The sequence below is a fragment of the Chiroxiphia lanceolata genome, chromosome 6, assembly GCF_009829145.1.
Source record: "Chiroxiphia lanceolata isolate bChiLan1 chromosome 6, bChiLan1.pri, whole genome shotgun sequence".
Classification (NCBI taxonomy): Eukaryota; Metazoa; Chordata; class Aves; order Passeriformes; family Pipridae; genus Chiroxiphia; species Chiroxiphia lanceolata.
In genome coordinates, this window is record NC_045642.1 from 21,041,639 (window position 1) to 21,061,681 (window position 20,043).

Below are 20,043 nucleotides of genomic sequence, written 5' to 3' on the forward strand. Positions count from 1 at the left end.
TGAGCTGCAATATCCAGGTTTTTTAAACTGACTGTATATTACTGTCTAGCAGAAGCAAGTCCCAATTGATTTGAGTTGTAAATTAAATGCCCTGATGGTTGTAACACGGTGATATATTACTAGAGTAAATGGAGGTTTTTCTTTGCAGTGGATATGTGCACATGCACAAAAATACAAGTTGCCAGAGTCCCACTCAGAGTGTGAATATTCCATAATTTTCAAGCAAACCACAGTATGAAACCTGGTCAACAGGGGCTTTCAGGGAAAAAAAAGTTAGGGAACTAAATGACATCAGCTGTGAAAAGCAGACACTGAAAATGCTCCTGGTTGACAATTCTCATGTTTTTAAATACTGAGACAAAAGTTCTCATAAATGAGCAGGTAATAAACCTCATAAAATTGATCTGGAAGAGTAGTTGAAATAGAAAACATTATAGAAACACAAACAGAGGGGTTTTTCATATTAAAAGAGGCCATTCAGTATTCAATGATCAGGAAAAAAAAAGGATTAATTCCTTGTCCCTAAGAATTATCAAAAATCTCTATGTAGCACTTCATTTCTCGTTTTACCAATGAAGAGTTAAATAAGAAATTAATTTTCACTGTTTCTGTTAACCTTTTATTTTCTATGATAGAGTTCTACTTTTCAAAAGTCAAAATCAATACATTTTGAACCTTGGACTTAGTAGAAGGTTGGCTTGTTTCTTTCTTTCTGTTTGCTTACAGAAAGTATTTGTTTTGGGACTCAGTGTACCTGGTATCATACTTTAAAGTACAAAAAATTTTAACAGGATAATACATGTAACAAGAGTGCATTTTTCACCTTTGTCTGCAAGCTTAAACAGGTCAGTTGAAGACTTTTTCATACTTCTCATGGCTCATACTTTCTTTACCATCCTAAAGTTACAGTATTATCACTTGAGCTTGTAAAGGATACAGAATACAACACTCCACAGTATTTCTCAGGATAACTTCCTTATTTAGCTCTTCTGTCATACTGAGTGCAGTCGAAGCACATTTGCTTAATTGAGATCAAATACCTACTATTAGATGGGTGAAAAAATGAATTCTCTAATCTAGACTGCAAAAAAGAATGATATTTGACAAATTTGACCCAGGAAAAGATCTTAACAGGTTTGGGTGTCATTAAAGAATGTCTATTAATATATATATATATGTCTAATATACAATATTTAAATGTGAATCTGATTCATTAACTAGGAAAAAATCTATGTACAGTTACATATTAATTTAGGAAGTTATGATAGGCCAGGTAAATCACTTAGGAAAGGGATGTCATGCTAACACTTACTGTAACTTTTCCTCAAGAAGGTAAATAAGACAAAATTTTCTTAGCTGTATGGTAGTTCCTACAAAGTTTATTTCAGTTTCTGTAAACACTAAAAATATCCCTTCCAGTGAATATTCATATTATTCATTCAAAATTAACTAGGGTGCTCATAACCTTGTGTATCTTCTCACTCAGGTGTTCCCACACTGAGCCTACTAAAAGCAGTGACTCATTATAAATAGACACAGTCTGCATGATGGTATAACCATTGCTGCTGCCATTCATGATCAGCTATGAGTCCCAGCATCTTAAAAGGAACAGAAGAATGATGCAATAATAGTAGAATTAATTTTTGTTACTTGACCCACACCTGAGACTAGATACAACTCTTGTGCACAACAATACTTAACGTACCCAGAGATGCAGAGTAAGTCTGAAAATATTCCTGTATGAATAGGTATCCTTCCCAGGAAAAAACAAGCCTTAGCAGGAATGGAAATTACTTGCTTTCCTATCTACTATGATGATTTATAGTGTGGCAGAGTAGTAGAGAGAAGACTCCTGGTCAGGTGTGAGAAATATGACACTAATCATATGGATGATTATGACTAGATTTATTGCTGATACAGTATCTAAATATTGCCGATACAGTCTATAGTATAAGCAGGGCTACAGGGTTATAGTATAAGCAGGTTTGGGTAGAAAGGTACAGGTTTATGGTTTTTGGCCCTGCAGAATGCACAATTGCAAAGTAACAAAGCAACAAAGGCTTCCACTACAAAGTATCACCAAATAACATATTAAGAAGGAGAATATATGTCAGCAGCTGTTCTTCTGATTACGGTTCTCAGTCTCTCAGTATCTTTCTGCACCTTAGACTACATGACCCTATTGACTTCTTCAACTGAGAATGAATGCAGTAACACAACGTTTTACTGAGCTCTGCCTTGCCACATATTTTTCTTTCCATCAAAAAGGCACTTTATGCATACAGAAAAAACTAAAATAATATGTGAAATTTCAAATACTATATACTGCTTATGTAATTTGTATTCTTTGGGGAGATTTATACCATACTTCTGAAAGTTTAAATGCTGTCTATTATTACCTCAGCCAAAACAAACCCAGTGTTTTTTTGCATGAATACAATCCCATGGATTTTTCTTTATCTGCACATATCAAATTATTTTCTTCTCCCATCATCCTACCTATGCTTTGTGCAAGTGATCTGCTTTTATACTCTCTCCATCAAGGTTCAACTTACCCAGGTATTATTAATCAGAAAAAGTGTAAGGCAATCAAATTAGGTCTAGCATGCTCCTGCTGTCAAAAAATCAACCAACTGTGATTGATTAAGGGAAGAATGCATCTGATTTTGTGGTGCAAGTTCTTCCCTCAAAAAATTTTAAGACGTTTAACATGTTTCTGTCAGTAAATCTTCTCAGCTGACAATCTTTATGAAACAGCCATCTGTTTTCAGGGATTATAAATACTTTATCAAAATATTTTTGACATGTTTCTCTTGAAAGATGATATCTTCTTTTCAATAAGTTAATGTCTTAGAGATAACTTCAATAGCTAAGTATGCAGTCAGAAAATAAACTTTAAGATTTATCTAATTCACTGGCAAATGACATAACCCATAACCTCAGCACATTTTTCATTGTCATAAATTACATGAAAATAACATCAATACTTTCAAGGTTACTGTTATTTTATTAAGATTAACATCATGCTAAATCAAAAATAAGTAGAATTTAAAATGGTTAATTAGAGGTTGCATCTTCCCTCTTATCTCACCTTCTGATTTATCACCTATTTGTCTATTTCTTGTCTCGGCATTTTTCTGTCATTTCAAGAAGAATTAGAATTCAGATATTTTAGGCGTCCATCTTATAGATGTGGGAGTAGTTCAGAGTCTGTGAAGACTTTCATTTTGCTGTTGTGCAGTTATTCACACCAATAAAATAATTTTTATTTATTTCATATTTTTCTACAGTCACCAGAAGCATTATCTAGAACAGGACCCATTTTACTAGACACAAAATAAACAAAAATTCTTGACTATAGATATTTATAGACTCAGAGTGAAGACAGAACATGTAAATGGATAAATAGCAACAGGGCCTAAGAAAAGTGGATGAGGAATATGAATGATTTTACTCTAAACTATCCCATATGCAGTTTGAATTTGTTAGCAGATTGGGAGAAGTAATATCAGGATGCCATCCATCCACTTTAAGGTGGGTATTTTTTGCAGGAAAAATTTTGAAGGTAAGGTTAGTCATCAATTTTTTTTTTTTTAAAGCAAGTCTTAGGTTAACTTTCTTGAAGGGCTTTACTTGTTTCCAGCTGCTTTGTAACATAGTGACTTTGATTTTTTTCCTTCTGTATAATATATATCTCAAAACACGCACATAATTAGGAAAAAAACTTTTTCAATTGTGACTAGAAGGCATATAAAAATAGTGTTATCAAAGACTGGACACCTACTCCATAATATCTTGTAGTTTCCACTAAGTTATTTCTAACTGACCACTACTACTTAATTTGTTTGATTTTCTTTTTATCTTTCCCTCTCAACCCTTTCAGTATGGAATACTGAAGTCTTTCGTGCTGCTTGCCTCTTGCATGCATTTATTGTTTCGGATATAACAATAAAAATGTTTTGTATCTAACAATAAAATTGTATCTGAAACTGAGACTATCTAATTGTATTCCTAATTTTCCAAATCTAAAGAATAATTTTTTCTGTTATTATCCACTCAGTAAATAGTATCATTGTCTTTTAGAGAGATTGTATTATAAACACACATATTTATTGAAAGAATAAAAACTCCATTCCATTACTGACTTTAGTAACTTCTGTCTTTTGTTCATATGACCCAATCCTGTGAATAAGATAACAATGTGCCTGGTATCACTAACATGAATAAGGCTTTGTGCATGCAGAAATACTTGTAAGATTAGGATCTATAAATTAAGACTTTTAAAATAATGTGTTTGGAGCACTTCAGAGGACTAACTTTATTTCTGTGTGTATGGCACCAGTGGCCTACCAGGAATCTTGATGCCACTACGAGATTTCAGTAATTTCTGACCTACAGCTGATGGGCAGAAATGCAAACTACCTATAGTTAATCCTCAGAAGCACCAAGGCTTACATTTTATTAATCCTTATTCTCAGGTTAAGAGAGGTGCTCGGGAAGGGGAGGAGAAATGTCTTGCATCTCTTTGCAGAGATCATTATTACTGTATATTGAAAACAACTGTACAACATGCAGCTCTGCTGATGAAAAAGATACGAAGAACAAAAGTACCTAATATTTTCTCTTTAAACTGTAATAAAATTACAGATAAGAATAAACTATTGAAAAAGAGTTTGGAAATATATTACATTTCTGAAAGGAAGACTTATATTATAAAACTGAAAGTATAAATTTGGCTTTATGAATTTATTAGATTGAATGAGGCCATGATTTCTTCTCTTTTTTAGTACCCTAAATACCAATACATTCTGCCTAAAAACAAATCCTGTTTCATTCTGGTTATACAGCACCACTGCACTGAGTGATGGGAAAGTGTCACACAGCATTCCCTGGGTCTAACCCTCTGGTTGTTCTCTGTAGTGTTCTCTCTAAGTCTTCAGTGCTGTGAAAGTCATATATCCTATATATTTCTAAACATTTTTATAATGAGATAGAAGGACAACTGAACTTTTGAGTCCATTGAATTAGGCATTGCTTATGAGATTCAGTTTCTAATTGAACACCATGTTCTTTATCCCATAAGCAGCGTTCCAGAGAGATGGATATTTGCCAGTGCTTCTTATACATACCTAGGTTTGAACTCTATGTATCCCTGGGTTATCTCAGTTATTTCTGAAACTGAGACAGTGTCCCTATCACACATTGTTTCCTAAAATTTTTAGCTTAGATCCGAAAAATGTTGGCACATTGTTTAGTGCATTCCAAAATATCTGTGATTAAAATGTAGTAAAAATTTTTTTGGAGAAACTTGTGCATAGGAAACAGCAAAGAAGTGCATTTTAAATTGCAATATTTTTCTTGAAGTCTTTGCACATGAATTGAATAAGTAGTTTGGCACCAGTACCAGACAAAGTTTCATATGGGGAGAAGAGGGCTTTTTTCATATGGGGAGAAGAGGGCTAGAAGCAAATTTGTCCCTCTTTTGTTTCAATTCCAGTGATGACTGGCTCTTGTTACAGAAAAACAAGAGGAACTTCAGGGAGAAAAAGATATAACACAGGGAATTATTGGAAGGTTACAGCATAAATCCATCATATTTGAGCTCTGGCCACTGTGGAGCTGTATTATATCACTCATAAGAAAATGGCTGCAAATTTTTGAAACAAATATGCTTGTACCAAGACGTATAATTAGTTTTGAGCTGTGCCTGCACTCTGTGCCTATGTCTACTTCGAAAACCAGACAAATCTTAGCAAGACTGCAAGTTGCCAGGTAACAGGCAAAGGATGAAAGGCAATGGAGACCAGAGAGAACTACAGGTATTTCATTTTCTTCCATGTAGTTGACATCACATAAATTTGAATTAGATCCTCAGAGTTTAAGCTAACTCTTGCTATTTTTATTAAAACTTAAAAAAAAAAAAAGAGTTTGGGAAGACTTTGGTATTGGACATAGTTCCCTTTACATGACAAATGAGAAACCAAGTAATTGGTAAAAGGTTTAATATTACCGAATTCAATTTCAATTCCTATGTTTTGTTAGTCTGACTTCTGTACTATGATGCTCAGGCATTATTCTAAATGTAGAACTTTTAACAAAATATTTCTTATCTTATCCTTGATAGCTGACAGGAAATTAATGTCCAGAACCATCAACAAAGCATAAACTATCTTATGAGGAATATAAATATTATCATGAGTGAAACATGACAGAATAAGAAATAGAATTTAGTGCCTGAAACACAGAAATGGAGATTTATATAACAGAACTAAAAAGGAATACCTTATGCAGCCCTGTCAGGGATTGTGTTTATTCTTTGTACTTTATCTTACTGGAATTTGGCAGGCCAGACTTGATAGAGTAAGGGATTTCTATGACCTAACAAAACCCTTTCTACTCTGACATCGTACAGTTGTCTCCAGTGGAGTCTCAAAACAGCTCCTAAGTGCTCAAACATTTGGTGATGTTTTGAGAAGGTCTAAAATAACAAAAGAGTTTGTGACCTTTTACCAAAGAAGCATGAGATAAAAAATAATCTTTTGCCAACACTACTAATGGAAGAAAAAAAGGGCAATCTCTAGAGGATTATAAAACCCTCATCTAATCCTAATAGCTAAAAAGGATCTCTGAGGATTAGATTAAGTTCTATGTTTTTTCTTAACATTAGGTTCAAGAGAATAAAGAACTATACAACAAAATCTTTTATTTGAAAATGCAACTCTTGTGTCCGAGATAGTTAATGAAAACCTTGAGTTAAATCAATCCTGACAAAATTAAAATGCTAATAAGATATTAATTTAAATTACAGCAATTGTAAAACAGGCTACCTCTGTGAAATCTGATTGTTCATATAGGGAAATGTCAACCCAGGTAAATAACCCTTGGAAACTGATATTTGAAAAGGAATGTTCAAAAGCAAAGTCCAGAATACCTGAGACATACCTGAAACATGTATAGTTTATATAATTTAATTTTCTAAAGCAAATTTGAAAATTGCCAAACAGTAAGAGCAGCCAATTATTTTAGCTTAAGAATCAGAAGATATTAAGAACTCTGTAAGGAACTATAAAAAATAGTATATAGCACTGATACTCTAGCATAAACTATATTACAATGACAATATTCAAAAAGATTAAGAAAAACCATTTAAATTCCTTTATGTAACAGGTTGTGAGAGATTATATTATGCATATAGTTATTAATATTAATATTTATATATTTTCTCAACAACCAATGCTTATATATTGCTGTTGATTGATTCGAGTCTTCAAATTTTTCCAGTGCTATGAAAGTAGGAAATAAATGTAAAGACAGAGAAAAAAAAATTAAATATACAATCTCTGATGACAGCAAAGCTTTAAGATTGGATAAGATTCATAAGCATGTAGAATTAAAAAATAAATAATAAAATTAAAGCATTAACTTTTCTAGTTTATTTTCTATTTTCTAAAGAATGCTTATTATTTTCTCCTTCTGTGATCTGTATATTTTAGATTGGAAACAATCATCCTTCTTAATTCATATACTAATTTGTCAATTAAAATGTCATTATTTGTAATCAGCTGCACAGTAAAGAAAAGATAAAGAAATTAGGCACTTGTTTTCTTAAGCAATTAGTATTTTGCCTTTAGAGTCGGGGAAAAAAACAAACCCTCTTTCAACTATTCTTTGCCACAAAATCAGATGACATAAAGAAAAAAGAAGCTGATGTTCATCTCTGTAAGAAATTATTTGCTGTGATAACAGTAAAGAATAACCTGAAGAGATAGCTATTGTCTGCATTTTCAGCTAGATTTCAAAGAACTGCAAGACACAGATCAACACATCACTGTTTTTATGTAAAAATTAAACTTTTATATGGCAGTTGGCTGACCTGAGGTTTGAAACAAATGATTATAATACCGTTGTTAACAGTCAAAAACCTCCTAAATAATGCATATTCAGGGGGTTGAATTTTGTCAAAAGAACAGACTGAAAATGAAAGGATACCAGATGAGAGACTAAGGCTATTAGTGTGAATTTTTTGTTACCATCTTTTTGAAAGCAAATTCATTCTTATTTAGAAAGGAAAAAAAAAAAGGAAGCAATTCACCAGTCAATGGTTTTGGAAGTCTAAGTCTTATCATGAGCAAGGTAGGGGAAGAAGGCAATACATCTCTAGTGAAACATGCAAAGCAATAAAATAAGGTAGTAACCATGCACAAGAGTGACATTTTCACAGAGTGAGTAAGAACAGAGAATGAGTACTGAACAAGCGTGTAAAGTGGCAGGAGAGAAAGGAAAAATTGCAGTAAGTTTCCTGTTATGACTTTCTTCTTCAATTCATATCTACATTTTTTTTCTCATGTTTATAATCTCTGTCTCAGATAGGAAGATCAGAAGCTGTTAATTAAAACATATTTTTATCAAATAATAAATGAGATTATTAGAATTATTCAGTGTATACAATCTGGAAGAAATGTCAGGTGAACAATCTACATTCCATCCTAGAACAACCTACAGAGCATGAACAGTATAGAGATAGATATATAGATAGATAGATACATAGATACATGCATACGTACATGCATACATACATACGTACACAAATAGACACAGAGCAGTATAGATTGTCTTGGACTCATCAGTCTCATTGCATGGGTGTGATTTCTTGTTAGAAATACTGATTTCCCATTTTTCTCTTTGATTTTTTTGATTAACTTCATATGATACAGCTTGTCATCTCAACATTTATATGCACACCATCTTCCATTTTTGTAATGTACATACTTTTGCTATCAAAGATCAAAACATTACTTTATACATTCCCACTCCAATACTCCAGTGTTCCCCCTCTCTAGATATCACACTTTTAGACAATTTAAAAAAAATCCATAATGTTTATTCATATGCAATCATTGCTCTCTGCTGAACCAAAATGACTTTTCTGAGACTGACAATAGTACATTCTCCTTCTGCTCTCTCCCTTTTTCTCTTTTGAAACAGGATTATTTTATGGCAGTAAAACTTCTGAGGCCGTGGATATGTGTAGCTGTATTAAATATTTTACTTCTTTATCTCCAAATGTCTCAAAAGCCTTTCAAATGGAAGGAGCTCTTTCATTGTTTCTACAGCATGAAACTAAATGTTGATTCTAACACAATTCTTACACACAGGTGCTTGTATGTGAGGGCATCTGTGTATGCGTGTTTCAAGTAGAAAAACACAGACATGCACTTGCACACACAAAAGTGTTCCAAAATGAAGTTTTACAGTTTAAATAGAAGAAATTAAACTTTAGAAAGAATATTTCTGTTATAGCAATTTCACCCAAAATATTTTGTCCAAACCTATTCAGAGAACTGTCTAAAGGAAGCTCAAAGGTGTTAAATATAAATTAGGGGCAAAGTGCAACCACAGAAGCCACATTACTGCTTCTGTTCTGAAAAATTCTCCAACCACAGGGAGAATGGGTCTCATTTCCAAGAATATTTCTCAAGGGAGCCAAGTTCACTAAAGTCCTGTACAGGTATGACTGCTTACAAAGGAATCAAAGAGTGGCTTGAACTTTCAGGACAAAGTAACCTAAAGATAGCACCTGTCACAGAACATTATTGCCTGCAGATATGGCAAAGCTGCTGCAAATCACAGTGCATTGCTGCTTTTCTTCATCTCATATTTTTGAATGTATATGCAAAATTATACGGTGGCTTCTTTTCCACTATAACTAGTGTGACATCTTGCAACAAATATGGCAAAAATTGATATTTCTAACTTATTTTAATTTTGGAAGTCTAAAATAAGCAAAAGTTGAAAGTCAGAATAAGGTAAACTGGAAGCTTACAGTGTTTGAAAAATGTAGCACTGATTACACGTTGTCATTTTGGTCTCTATCAAATCTCAACTTTTCCCATGTGCCTTACAGATAACTTTAGAGAAAAGAAGAAGTAAAAAGAAGGAAACATTTCAGATAATTTTGATGGTTTTTTGAGGAAAAAGAGTATTAATTGTTGGAAACTGGAAACTGGTGATTGTAGTAGTAACAAATCGACAAAGACGTTGCAGGTAAAGGAGGCTGTTGCTTACTGGTTAAGTTAAGCTTCTGTATAGCTGGAATATTGTCAGTGACTTGAAGAGTATCACTGAGAGAGGGAATGCATGAAGGCATGCATAGGAAGGCATGGAAATTTTTGCTTCTCAGTGGTTAAATTCCTTGCAATTTCAAATGGATTACTGCTCCAGAAATGGATTAAGCGTGAAAAAAAAGCATAGGCTAGGAAGAAAACAAAACCTCACTGCTCCAAAAGTCACCCCCGGATGTATTTCCACAGCTATACAAAGAATTCTGAGTTGAGTATTTAACTGGTCACCTGTGTTACACCAGTGCAGGTTGATATTTCAAAATCTGTTTTGCAGTTTTTCAGAAGAGCCGTAGTGACTCCTAGATAACTGTGATTCCAAAGTAGTATAAGTAGTTCAATGCAATTAGTCTCTTCATGGCCAATTGTTTCTCTCAAAAGTTAGAGTACTGCAGTGCTCAAACAAGTTGATAAGCTATCTTTCCTGTTCTCTTCCTGTTGTCTTTCAGTCTAGTGATATGAACAGTGAGCAAACAGATGTCCTGTTGAAATGAATGAATGTTTGTTTCATTCTGATTTAAAGTTCAAACTATTCCTCATATTTTGATTGACAATCAAAAGGGAGAATAAACTATAAAATTACATTTTGCACAACTGAGATAGAATCTCTTATTTTAATGAATTTCTACCCTCTAAGAAATTTGAAGTTTAGAAATATATTTATATTAGATGAAATCCATCTTGCTTTCACTAAGTTCATTAAAGATATTTACTCAAACTTTTTATGTTCTTCAGTATCATACTCGAAGTTTTCGTTACTTTTTTGTAGACACCATTTTTGGGCAGTTTTCACAAATAAGAGATGTTCTTCTCTAAAAAGACCTCCTTTCTGCAACTCAGAGTACATTTCTTCCATTTCTTCTTATATTTTCTATCCTTTTACTGTTCCTTGCATTCTCTGAAATATTACACTGAAGAATTTCATGGTAGTTGCACAGTGTAAATGCTCATGGAACATTTATCACATTTTCTTCTATAGGTCTTTGCTTATAGTTGGCAAATATTAAACAAGCTGTCATCATTCAAGCTTCTTTTTATTTTATTTGTTTAAGAGAATACTTCATTTTTCAGTTATCTGTTCTTGATAAATGGTTTATAGCAAGATTATGGGAACAGTGAAAGAAGCATAAAAGGAGTGGTCATTGAGAGCATTTCTCCCTAACTTCAACTTTTACTTTTATTAACAGAAAACAAATTGTGGCAGCAAGCCAAATGTTTTTACTCTGGACATTCATGTAGAGTGTGAATATAGGCAATTGATAATGAGACATTTGAAAAGATAAAGTGAACTGAGTGTTCAATACACATGAATAATGATAAGAAAAATAATGAAGACTAAATATAAGCTTTATCTCTACATTTCCTTTAGACTGTAAGCTAAATAAAGCAATATCTTCATCTCAAAACTAGCATTAGAGGATGATCTAGTTATTTTTTGAGTAGTGATTTGTAGTTTCCTGACTACTAGGAAACAGCATGGTGTGAATATGATATCTAGAGACTCCTGAACATTTGTTCTGTGCTTGGTTTTGCTGGAAGTTTCATCAAGCAGTGAAGCAGAGCAATACAAGTCCTACTGGGAAAAAAGGCATGGGGGAAGGGAATAGAAGAAAGTATTTTTATCCTGCAGAGTTTTCCTTTTTTTTTTTTTGCTGTTTATAATGTGAATTGCAGAACAAAAGCACTCAGCATTTTTGCTTCTTTAAACTGCATGTTCAATGGAAAGTTTAGAAAGTGACTTATGCTCCCAAAAGATTACATTGTAACTCTATGCTCCCCAAAGATTACATTGTAACTCTATACGCTAAAAAAAAGAATTTAAAAAACACACAAGAAAATGTACACTAGAGAAGAACTTGTTTCATTGTGCTCTCTTTAAAATGACCTTATGGGTCATTGTGTCAAAAAGACTTTTTGAATTAATATACTCAGCACTAGCTCCTTTTGCTTGTATTGTGTTTTTTTATTCTCACGAGGAAGAAAAATGAATATATTGCTCAACACATGGTGCTTTTCATGCTTTTAAAAAAATATTGAGAAGTATTGAGAAAATAGATATATTTTGTGTTTTTAAACAAACATACAACCCCCCATGAATTTTAAAAAATGTTTGTACGATACTTTTCCTTTCTTGTTTACCTTCTTAAAAAGCATGTTGTTACCATATCAAGGCTGTGGCCGTCAAATCTGCACACAGATTTTTGACTGCCATTCACAGAGATTGTGATCAAACCACCCTCCAGGTTATTTAATTTCTCTGTGCAAGATCACTACCTAGGAGGACTGTGAGTTCCTAGATGAGAAAAAGCACATCTACGTATACATATCTGATTTGTGTGAAGATTCTCATTTATTGTTTTTCTGCCAGTAGTCACTAAAAGACCAGAGAAGATCAAGACGCTGTTTTCCTGTCCCCAATACATGCAAATAACTATAGTCAGTTGTTTCTTTAAAAGTTTCCAATTTAATTTAAAACAAAAACAAGAATGAAAAGTGCTAATAATGATATAAGACACCCAGTAGGACAGGCTACTACGAATGGATCCATGTTCCATGAAAGTGGTCCCTGAACCTGTTGGTGGTAAATCTTTGAGCTACAAGTTACACAGAGAACTGTCGGATAAAGATTATACTTACAGGTGCTTTCCTCATTAACTTTGTCACATTTGGCAGATGCACAATGGAGCTATGTCCTACTTGATTTTCAGCTGTATTCAATCTCTAAGGGTCTCTTATTTATCACATTTCCTTCAGTCACTATTACAAATAATGACTGTCATGAGTGTGGAAGCATTTTCCTAGATACCTACATGATTCATCAAATCCCTGTCAGCTAGAGATTTTAGTTATCCAGAAATTAACACCCATTAGATCTTTCATTTGAGATCTTCCAAAAAAACCCCAAACAGTTAACTACATGTTTATGAAAACATATGTTATTGTCTGAGTCTTTTCTAGTAGAAAACAAAAGGACAAGTATAGCAATGAGTGAATCAAGTTAAACCACATTTAGGTCACAATTCAAAACACTGCCCAATATATGACCTGATCTATTGTTGCTGTCACATTTTTCACCTTACACATCTTCTGCTGCAAAAAGACTGCAGCTCTGATTCAAAAAGGACAGACCTTTCCCTGATTCTACCATTTACTGCTATGCTCCACTTTCAAGTAGGTTTCTATTCTGGATTACTTCCTTTAAATCTTAAATATATCTAGATTTGTAGAGGAAAAATATTAATTATTTCCTCAGTAATAGTGCAGTTCTTCCTACAATGAAATCAAAGAAAAAATCTCATTAGTGTCAGCAGAAGGAAAAATGAATCTTTCATTTTGGAATGCTATGGGAGCTGAGGAGAGTGAATGGACATAGCAGAATGTCAGCCAGACACATCTTTTCTGGCCTGTCTCAGCAGTCCAGGTGTGAGCATAACACTGCAGTTATAGCATTTTATTAAAAAAAATAGAAATTTCATATATGAACAACATTTCATATATTAAAAGTTAAAAAGTTAAAAGTTACAGCTAGCACTTCACAGTATACATATGGAACTTTTCCATAGTGTCTTTTGTTGTTGGCTAATGTCTCTGACAGTATCCACTTCCAGCATTTTCTTGGCTTTTGCTTACAAGGTGATATTGGGTCTAAATCAGAAACTTAGGAAATAATTGGGAGAGTAATTTGTTTCATTGAGATGCAGAGAAATAGCTCTACTGATCAAACAAGTAGCTGGTAAGTTGTTATGCTGTCAGCAAAAATAAAAGAGTTGAATGTTGGAGTTCTTTGATTTTTGTGATTTAATCCAGAGGACCAGGAGAAATTCATTCTATGCTGTTTATCTCCCTAACTGTGATTCAGTAAGGGAATTCAGCTGAGGATAGATCATATTCACTCTTATTTTGGTGATTTAAGATTAGATTGAAACACAAATATGTGGTGGGAGGACACTAGCTGGTATTATTAGGACAATTTTTTTCTCTACTGTTGTCTTTCATGTTAGTTTTTCATCTTTCTTTTCCAATATAAATCCCTTCTCAGGCTACTATTGCTGAATGCAGATCCTTAGGCTGTTAAGAATATTCACTGTATGCAGAGGTAATTCTGGTTTTATATGCACACCAGTGATGAAGTATGCCTAAAGCAGAAGACTTGCGGATTTATAAGGAGACTCTTCTGGCTTTGCTTCTGAAAGAATATTAGATCCTTGCCCATACAGCTATTAAGGTTACTCTTTCTTCTTCATCCTATTCCATAGTTCTTATTTTTCATTCCAAGTTGATACTTTGGACAAGAAAATTATCAGTCCTTTACCTGTATACCATGAACTGTAGTTCTGTTTAGGCTATTAGACCTATTTAGGCTGATAAACTAGCTTATGCCTTGAATAAAACAGGACAAGTCTTTGTTTTCTGAGAAATCAGTCTGAGTTTTTATCTTTGGGAATAAATTGGGGAGTATTCAAATATAGTGGCGGTTTGGATCTTTTTTTAATCTTTTTTGAGCATTCTCAAAGCAGAAAAGAAACTTGACACATTATTGATTTCTTCCTTTTTCTCTACAATTCCCTTTTTCCAAGGCAGCCTATTTCTTGCACCTTACAGGCAGAGGTTTGATATGTGGTAGATCTATTGCTTCCTTAGTTCTAGCAAGAAATATGGTGTTAATCCAAGTCATTTATACTGATGCAAATAGGATTTTTTAGTGAGAATTTTGATGTAATATTTAGGTTTATTTATACTATTAAGAAAAACATAAGAGGTTTCATCACAGTTAATGGTAAACATTCTGTATGTTAGAAATGAGAAGAGCAACAGTTCTGTGCTGAAGCAAATGACCAAGATAATGCACGAACTGGAGATAGAAACTAAAATAATTTTCCAATGTAAAATGCAGTTAGATTAAGGAAGGCTCTGCTGGGCAAAAAACCTAAGATGGAATCCTTCACAGAGGCTGCCAGACCTGGTTTTTCCAGCATGCTTTAAAAAATAAAAAAAAAGCAAGTTACAAAATCTGATTTCTGCTTAATGGAAAGTCAGAAATAAATGGTTATGGTTGTTTGGAAATAATTTCTATGTGTGGAATTGATTTAATTTTTTCTATAAACTCATGTTTTGACCACAGAGGGGAAAAAAAGAAGTAAAAAATAAGAAAATAGTAATCAAAGTGTTTAACCTCAGCCATGAGAGGTACCAGCTGTGCTGTATTATACGAACTGCCTGCTACAGCAACTTCAAGATAATGGACGTCCTGAAATAGCCTAAAAAAATTAAATGAAAGTATAATTATCAGAGCTGCCTACGCACTTGTGGTCTGGAAAACTCTGTTATTAAAAGTTGCCTCAACTGCATTATAATGAAGAGAAGGTTGTGGCTACAATTCTTATTATATCAATATAAGAACTTACAGATAACAGTTAAGAGGTTCTATTCAACACTTTTTTTTTTTTTTAACAGTAGGGCTGTATTCAGTTTGTGTATGTCCAAAAAAGTTATTGTAATATTTAAATACAATAACCAATAAATGTATTTGAAAATTGTTGAGATTACATTCTATTCCCCCATACCACCCAAACTTTGCAGATTTGAGGAATACAGACAGGGTCCAAATAGAAGTTTTGAAATATAAGTACTTTGTACAAAAGAACTAACTGGGAGGATGTAGGAAAAAATTAATTACAGGATATTAATAAAGACCTTTGTCAATAAATTCAACTGCTCAGATATTTTAAAGCACTCTGGATTTTCTAAAAAATAAAAGAATGCTAATGCTGATTTTTATATTTTCTAAAATTACTTCTATAATGTTACTATTTAATGTTGATTTTTTTAATAGATTGACCATACTCTTTTTCTTTATACAGTTCTGACAAATTTTCTTGATAATGTAAAACTGTGTCCAAATGCTACATAATATATTCATTTTAAGCACCTATTTCAATTACTATGAAAAAAAAGAATTAAAATTACACACCTAGTAAAAAAATGCTGTTTCAAGCTATGATGAAGAGAGTTTTCTTCTCTCCATCTCAAATAAAAAATAAGTATTTGAAAATCCTTAAAATTTTACTTCATTTTATTTTGTTTTGATAAATAAGTCACATAAAGATGTTGTTCCATAAAAATTGTTTCCTAAAGCCCTTTATATCTCTTTCTTTAACAGTCTATCTGCTCTAATTGCCACTGCAGTGACAGGAGAAGTAAAGTATTTTCATTACTTTATTTGTACACTGCTAGATAAAAAGTATTGGTTCACTTAGATAAGGGAAATTACCAAGTCTATTAGAATGTTTTGGACATATTCCTGATATTTGTATCTATAAAATCCAAGTATGGAAAAAAAAAGATAAACCAGAGGTAACATTTTAAAAAATTAGTCTACAGAGCACTACCATTTATTGAGTTTTTGTCTGTATTGTGATACTATTTTAAAAATATGAACAAATCTTGTGCACCTGAAAATAAATGTCTGTCAATTGAATATCTTGCTTAAATTTAAGTCTTTTGTTTAAAGCTCTTCTGGCAAGCCTGTAAATTACATTTATTTAATTACATATGTATAACAGCAACTAGAGATGTTAATATATCTGGAGTTGTGCAGGAGAAATTGTCACAATTTCAGTCTATGTAGAAAATCTGAAGCAGAGCTGAAGGTATGAGTCATGCTCCAGTATAAGCCAGAAGTATTTGACTATTCATTTGAGAAATCATGCCTTCAGAAAGGATAAAAATGTGACTTGATTCTGCTACCTCTTCAAAGATTGCATAGAAAAGACTGTATTTTAATAACCTTTAAAGTTTATGATTTACGCACAAAGTGTCTTCATATTCCCTGCTTCTTGGCAAAGGTTTCATGGCAGTGTGCTGCTGTGTTTTAGTGTGTGCAGTGCAGAATTTATAAGTCTTTGTTATTTTCATAAAATACATGATAAAATATTTACTACTACCTTATGAAAGCATTATTGTAAATAGTTAAAACTGTAGCTCAGTTGTCAAGATAATTGAATAAACCATATTTTGTGGTGTATCATCCTGCAGTGATGAATCACCATTTTAATTCTGTTCCATTCATTTATTCACTAATGTGGCAAAACTGAAAAGTTCTTGAGTCCACACTTTGAATTAGAGACTTTAATTTATATACTGAAATAAAGAATGAATTAAGTTTCTGTTCTGCCAGTGTAACTTACATTTAAACTTCCTGTGAGGCTTAATAAGACAGAAGTTTTAGTTCTTCAAAAAATGTGTTTTTATAGATAATTTTATTTTAAAATTAGCACAACTCAATTGGTTCCAGATGTTGAGAAGACACTTGATTATGTTTTTATTACTGATATATTTCTTTAAGCAAATGTGAGTCATGATTCTGATGAACGATGAGTATACTGGGAGGAGGTTTGCCCCCTTATCTTTCCTTACCTCTTGGAGAAACAAGGATATCAAGGTCACTTAATTATTCATTAATTAACACTTTAAATTACTGTGCTAAAATCTGAGCTTTCCTTCCCCCTAGGCTGTCAGAATGACTGGGGAGAGGGGAGAGAGGGGACAGAAAATCTGGCCCTGGATATCACTGAAGATGGAAGTTCACCTAAAGGAATTTGGAAGGAAGACGATATTTATCAAACCGCAGAATATGATTATTCATTTGTTTATTTGTTTGCTGTTGATGTTTTCAATAAGAGTGGACAAAAGCCAGGCACTGAGGACCTAACAGGATCTGTCATCTGTGAACAGTAACAACCATAAGAATAGGACAGAATTTAACAAAGCTAAGAGCAACTTCCAAAACCTAATGTGACATAGCCTGGATTTCAGTCCATCTGCCAGCTATAGCCAGAGAGAATAGTATTTTGGGATTGATAACAGAGATAATTGATAAATTAATCCTACTTCTTTATTAATTGTAGGGTCAGAAAAAGACTGTATTTGTGTGTCATATTTACATCATAAATATGGTATCTTAGCCCTGATTACTTCATATGTTTGCTACTATTTGACATCAACGATTAATATCATACTTGACAAAATTCTGAAAAAATTTAAAATTCCGTGGTAGTAGGAGGACAGACTAAGCAATCTAGTAGTTTTACTTTCTCTGTGTACTGGTAATTCTGTATTCAGTGGTTACATACTACCATAGGCTTTGAAGAATGGTTGAATGAAGGCATATGGAGAATGGCTTTATTCTACTGCAAGTTGCAAGGTACAGCTTAATGGCCTTTCCTGAGTGCCAGTGGTTTTGGCTTTTATTCTTATCCTATGACTGATTAGCAAGGTCACAAACTTCTTGAACTTTTGCAAGTTACTTCAATGTTTCTAGGCCTCAGTGACTCTATCACTTCTGGTAAAAAATGAGAATAAGAATCCTGGACATTTTAAATCACTTTGAGATTTCTGGGGGTTTGAGCAGAGAAGGAAGGGAGCACATTCTTAAATGTCCCAGCCCCAGTCCATTTTTATTTTTTTTACATATTAAAACATAAGATGCCGTAAGAATACTACACTTTTGTAGTCATAGATGAATGAAATAAATTAAATAGCTGAAGTGGGTTTGATGTAATATAGCTTTGAGACTTTTAAAACTTTAAAATATGCATACTGTTGTTAAGGTCTGACTCTTATCACAAGCCAAGAATTAGTTTTGCTTTGTTTAGGCAGGGGTTGGGTGACCTACGGGAAAGCATTTAACAGATCCCACATGATGACAAAAACATTTTGACACTGCATCACGGACAGAAGCTTTATTACAAACCACTTTGGTTATCCTCGAATGCCACTGTACCACACTATGTTGAAATACTTCATGTTTCATTGTAACTATGTGCCCATAGAGGGTAAATCAACCAGTATAGCACCCTTCAAGCTGTATTTGCAAAGGTTCTGTAAGACAGTAAAATATTCTCAATAAACCAACAAGCTACATAATTTTAGTTAAGAAGTGAACATATATTCCAGAATTGCACATAGATCACTAAGGATTATCAAGTCTGGATTTGTTTCACAAAATGGAGGCCTTGTTCATGGTTTGTAAAGAAAGTGACAGTTGCAAGCTTAAATTAAACAAGGATCTTCAGAATGTACTGAATGAACTTCTCTGATCCCGAGTTTTAGTGAGATTGGTCTTTCTACCATATGTGAGTTGTTCCATAATCCACAGGTAAAACCTGCTACAAGTGCACAAGATTACCTGAGCTGAAAATTAAGCTTTTAGTTGACATGGCAAAGATAAAGGTCAGTGTGGTCGCACCACATAAATACTTTGAAAGTAAGACAGTTGTGGCCTAATTTGCTAATTTGATAATACACTCCTGTTAATTTGGAAATCAAAATGACCACAGACAAATGAGATTAAGAGGTCCAATTTAGGTGTTATTAGATTCACAACTTATGTTTTCTTTCTCTGTGTTAACTGTTTTTTATCAACATATTATTGATCTTTAAAAGACAATGGAGAATCAATTTTCTCTTTTAACTCCCTTTTTATTTGTGAGGCTGAAGATTTTAACTTCTTATCGGCTTTTATCAATGCATTAAAAAGAAGGAGGGAAAAATTCAATCTTATATTCGTCTTGACCCATATTGATTCTGAGTTCTAGGTCCAATAGGAATTTCTTTGCAACTGAATGTTTGTCTATGAGAAATTCAACACAGCTAGAACTTTTCATTTTTTATGTAAGTTTTAGCTATGATACATTTAGTTAAGGTATAATTTTTGGACCTACAGAAGCTAATCCCAGAGCAGAAAAAACTCTTATTTGTAATATGATTGTGAATTAGAATTAATTAGAATGAGCAGCCTGTTCAGTTGAATCCAAGGATCTTCCAAACTCTGATCAGAATTCTCTGGTAAGATTTTTGCCCTATCTCATAAATATAAGCCAACATCTTTCTTATTGAGGTGGTACTAATTTCTTAGATCTTCTCT

The 20,043-nt window shown here is 33.1% G+C and overlaps 1 long non-coding RNA gene across 1 annotated transcript in view; it reads left to right on the forward strand.

The window, feature by feature from the left end:
• The first annotated feature begins 754 nt into the window (after positions 1-754).
• Positions 755-20,043, forward strand: part of LOC116788413 — a 52,762-nt gene continuing 33,473 nt past the window's right edge. The window contains exon 1 of the long non-coding RNA XR_004357628.1: positions 755-845. This is a non-coding gene — a long non-coding RNA (uncharacterized LOC116788413). The remainder of the gene's footprint in view (positions 846-20,043) is intronic.